The sequence below is a fragment of the Anastrepha obliqua genome, chromosome 2 (assembly GCF_027943255.1).
Source record: "Anastrepha obliqua isolate idAnaObli1 chromosome 2, idAnaObli1_1.0, whole genome shotgun sequence".
Taxonomy (NCBI): Eukaryota; Metazoa; Arthropoda; class Insecta; order Diptera; family Tephritidae; genus Anastrepha; species Anastrepha obliqua.
In genome coordinates this window covers 114298701-114304156 of record NC_072893.1, presented here as the reverse complement: position 1 = coordinate 114304156, position 5456 = coordinate 114298701, and positions in this window count along the sequence as shown.

The window sequence follows — 5456 nt, the reverse complement described above, 5'->3', positions numbered from 1 at the left end:
TCTCCAGTGCTACCAATCACCTTGTGTCATATCATATGGTGTTAGAAAGGTGACATTTTAAGCTTCATTTAACTAAAAAAAATTAAATTCGGAGAAGTTGAAAAAAAGTGATAGCTGTTCAAAAATGAGTAAAAATAATGAAGAAATTCGCTATATTTGGAAATTTTTGTATAAAAAGAGGTTGTCTGTAAAGTCGGTTTACTGACAATAGTTTAACGTGACAACGTCATAAGAAAATAATGATGTAATGGTTGCTATTTTCGAAACAAAATTTTGATTTTGTTTGTTTGATAGATATTTTGTATGGATATAGAGGAGGAGGTAAATGGAATTGCAATGGAATAGGTCAAGTTACATTTACACAAACGTGAAAAATGACGAAACATTTATCAAATTCATGAAAGATATCTTCAATTTCGATTGTGCATCAGACGTTAATAAGTCAACAACACTAAGAGGCACCATCATCGATTTGCCTTTTTCAAGACACTTTAAACTCGAAACACTCCCTTTCATTTCCTACTTTTTCTATCATCGTCCTATTCTCAACAGAGAAATGGTTCATTACCATGCACACAGGAGGAAGGCATATACAAATACAAATATGTGAATTTATATACAAATGCGCATATACATACATATATATGCTCACTCAAGTAGGAGAGAGCCAGATGTCGAACGTTGCCGAGCGCGGGGGCCGATTGTGCGCTTTGTCGTTCGTTCCACGCTCTCGCTTGCAGTTCATGCATGGTAACGACCATGAGCAAGATAACGACGAATGAGCAAGATAACGACCATTGAGCAAGACAACGACACATTTTTTCGTGCTTGCAGCCGGCTAACTCGAATTATAAGACCTTATCACGTCAAAAAGGGAAGAATGCCACGCAAGCCACCAATGAAATTTGTGAAGTTTACGGAGACGATGCTGTATCAGTTCGTGTAGCACAACTATGGTTCGCTCGCTTCCGTTCTGGAAATTTCGATGTGAAAGATTCACCTCGCTCCGGTCGACATATCGTTGAAAAAGTCGATGAAATTATGGAAAAGATTGACCAGGACCGTCACATAAGCTGCCATGACATCGCCAAGGCACTAAACATTCATCATCAAACGGTTTTGCACCAATTAAAAAAAGGCTGGTTACAAAAAGAAGCTCGATGTTTGGGTACCACATGAATTGTCTGTGAAAAATTTAATGGAGCGAATTAACATCTGCGATTCTTTGCTGAAACGAAATGAAATCGAACCATTTCTCAAGCGAATGGTAACAGGAGACGAAAAGTGGATCAAATACGACAATAATGTGCGAAAAAGATCATGGGAAGCTCAACAATTGGTCGCAAAGCCAGGATTGACGCCTCGAAAGATTATGCTGTGTGTTTGTGGGATTGGAAAGGAATCATCCACTATGAGCTGCTCCAGCGTGCTCGAACGATTGATTATACACTTTACTGTCAACAACTGATGAGATTGAAGCAAGCAATCGAAAAAAACGGCCAGAACTGATCAGCAGAAAGGGCGTCGGCTTCCATCAGGACAACGCTAGGCCACACACATCTTTGATGACTCGGCAAAAACTGGGAGAGCTTGGCTGAGAAGTTTTGATGCATCCATCATTTGTTTCGGTCAATGTAGAACTCCCTTAATGGAGTAAAGTTGGCTTCAAGAGAAGCCTGTGAAAATTACTTGTCGCAGTTTTTCGCCGAGAAACCACAAAAGTTTTACACTGATTGAATAATGTCTCTTGAAGAAAAATGGCAAAAGGTGGTCGACCAAAATGGTACATATTTGGTTTAATAAAGTTCATTATAAATATAAAAAAATGAGTTGAAGTTTGATTAGAAATACGAAAATACGACTACCCAATATCCTCAGACCAACCTTCACTTGTGATTACCAGTGACTCATACCGCCTAAAATGGTAGTCAAAGGGAGCTTTCAGATCCTTTTTTCAACAGCGAAAAAATCTGACATTTTCAAACGAATTCCAATATTTGACTTATCATAAATTAGAGTTGTACAACCTGTTTTCATAAAGGATTCAGCTGCAACTAAAGGCTGTTAATTGAGTGTTAAAAAGCTATTTCCACTAAGAATTTAACAACAGTCATCAGCTCAGTTAAGAACTCTGTTGATTGTGTGCTTCCACCACAGCAGTAAAGAACTCTATAAATAGCATATTTCCATCAAGAAATTAGCTGAAATCAGCTCTGCTACAAACTATTTCCCCTAAGAACTTAACAGGAGTTAGCAGAGTTCAGAGCTCTGTTAATGGTCTGCATCAACCAAGAACTTCCATAAAGAGTAAAGCCATGTCAAGTGATCCTCGAAAATTTCACTAAGATACGGATTTTGGGGCAAGATGTCTCGTTGTGTAGTCAAAGTCATGTTAACGCTATTCTATAAATATTTCGCGCAAATTCCAATTTTAGCAATTGTTATTAACAATCAAAGTTTTAAGCAAGATTAAATTGAAAAATTAATTACTCCAAAACTACAATAGATAATGACGTGAAATTTTGCATACCATTCAAGTATTGTCTGTACTATTTTTCAATTGATAATAACTCTTTTTATTGTGACAAATAAATAAATAAATAATAACTTTTTGTAATCAGTTGCATTTTTTCATGTGTTCTTCACGCTGTTAAACAATCGGACTTACGCATAATTGTGCGGAAAACGTTTACCTTCAATAATCTGAAAATAGAATTTTGTACTTTTACTTCATTTCCGAGATATTGACTGTTTTGTAACTTGATGCGCTCGACGGTGGCATTGCTGCCATCGGCTTATCGGTCGCGCGGCGGCTTGAGGGACCGCGCAAACTAAGCAGCGTACTACTAATTTCATTAAAATATATTAATTATATTGTATTAAAAGTCCGAAAGATTCCAACTATAGTACTTTTGTTACAATAATATGACAGTTGTATTTACTTTTCCTACTTTTATTTGCTGATAGAATTTTCAAACAAAGAATCGTCGTTTGAAAAAATTCGACTTTGAATTTTTTTCCAATTGTAGGTTGAAACTGGTGCTATTGCCGCGTATCAATCAATGTATTTAACTTTTTGTTTTTTTATTGTATAGATAATTCAATTTTATTTTATGTAACTAATTAGTTTTGAAAATAATAGAACGTAAATGACCTCCATGCTCATTCACGCATATGCGACACCTGATGAGAAAATTGTTCATTGCGCACTGAAGGGTTGAAGTCGGGATCGCCTCAATTATTGTTGTGATGGATTGCTTCAATTCAGTCAAATTACTTGGTTTTGTTTTATACACCTCTTGTTTGAGATAACCCCATAAAAAAAAATCTGGTGCAGTGAGGTCAGGTGACCTTGGGGGCCAGCGGAAAGTGGAATTTCTGGATATCTATTTATTTCTAAATTTTCGTTGGAGCTCCTCCATAACCGGTCTGGCAGTGCAGTTGCTCCATCTTGCTGGAACCGAATGCTGTTAAAAGAGATACGTCTTCGCCGCAGTTCTGGATAAAAAAACTCCTTCAACATGTTTAAATAACGGTCCCCATTTACAGTCGCTGTTACACCGTTTTCAGAGGGTTTAATTTGCTTGTGATTTGAACTTTGTACGGAAACAAGTTTAAGTCATCATGAACTATCCGCTGCAATGACCGTCTGCTAACTCCAATTTGCGCCGACAAGTTACGAGTCGAAACTCTTGGATTTGCCTGAATTGACGATGCTACAGCCGCGATTGTGGCTTCGACCCGAACATGGGGATCTCGATGGTACGGTCTGCGTGCGATGCTTCCAGATTCAGCAAACATGTTCACCAGCCTCATAATGGTCCATCTGCTCGGGGGAGTGCCGCCAAACTCCCGCCTAAATTCCCTTTGGACGGAAATGATGGACTGCAAAGCATGGTACCGCTGCACTATCCAAATCCTCTTTTCGGTATCCCAAGCCTCCATTTTTTGTAAATCTAAATACTAATCTGCAAAATAAAAAAAAAGCCTATTACTCACACAGAAAAAAAGTTATTACGTTTTGTTTTTGTAGCACGATTCGTGCGCCACCCTGTATTATATATATAAATAATTACCGCGTACATTTTTTTGGGTGTTTGGCCGAGCTCCTCCTCGTATTTGTGGTGTGCGTCTTAATGTTGTTCCACAAATGGAAGGACCTACAGTTTCAAGCCAACTCCGAACGGCAGATATTTTTATGAGGAGCTTTTTCATGGCAGAAATACACTCGGCGGTTTGCCATTGACTGCCGAGGGGCGACCGCTATTAGAAAAATGTTTTTCTTAATTTTGGGGTTTTCACCGAGATTCGAACTAATGTTCTCTCTGTGAATTCCGAATAGTAGTCACGCACCAACCCATTCGGCTACGGCGGCCGCCATATTCCACTAAAAACTTAACAGCCCTTCAGAGCTCTGTTAATAGCATATTTCTACCAAGAACATAACAGCAGTTAGCGGCTCTATTAAGAGCTCTGTTAATAGTCTGCTGCAGCAAGAAGTTTTACACAGTTAAAGATTTCTTTTAATAGCCCATTTCCATCAAGAAATTATATGAAATCAGCTCTGTTAAAGAACTTTTTCCACTAAGAACTTAACAGCACTTCAGAGCTCTGTTAAAAGCCTCTTTCTATCAAGAACATAAATGATATACTTATTAAGTTTTTTCAATTATTGTATTATAATGTGAATTTGAGTGGAAACATATCTGGGTTTCATGAACATTCATGAAATATTCCCCCTCATTGACAACTTAGGTGTCAGGGGGGCAGTTACTCTAAACAAATGCTCGTATGCAACTCAAGTGTGTGGCGTTTCAATCGTTTCATATACTTTTACTATAATAAATTTCTCATTTATTTTTTCTCTTACGTATTTGTTTATATATTATTTCAATTTTTTCTGTTTAGCTTTTTGGCACTCACTAGCCTCCTGTCTACTTGTCTACCTGCTTGACGCGTAACTGTCAACAAGGATTTAGATAAAATATGTTATACAAGTACCACTGTACCATATCAGGCACTCATTGGTATGATTATTTTGAATAAACTCGATAACATGTAAAACCCATTTAGTTAAAATTAAGTTTCGTATTGAATTTTAGCGCATTTAGTTTTCGTCAGCCATTTCGGACGGTACGGTATGGGTTGGAATTGACAGATCTATGCGCCGAATCTGAGAAACGTAGTAGCGTAGTGTTATGTGAAATTTAAAGGATTTACATAATACAAAACAAGGATTAAAATACGGAAAAGCGGAAATATTAGAAAATTATAAATAAAAATTAAAATTAAACACAGATATTAAAAAAAGTTTAATAAAAAAATTAAAAAAAAAATTTAATTTATAAATTTTAAATAAATGAAAAACTAGTGCATAAATTAAATAAGGACATAAAAAGATTGTTTTCCTGTGATATCTGTAACATGCGAATTTGTTGACAGGAGCGAATTATAGC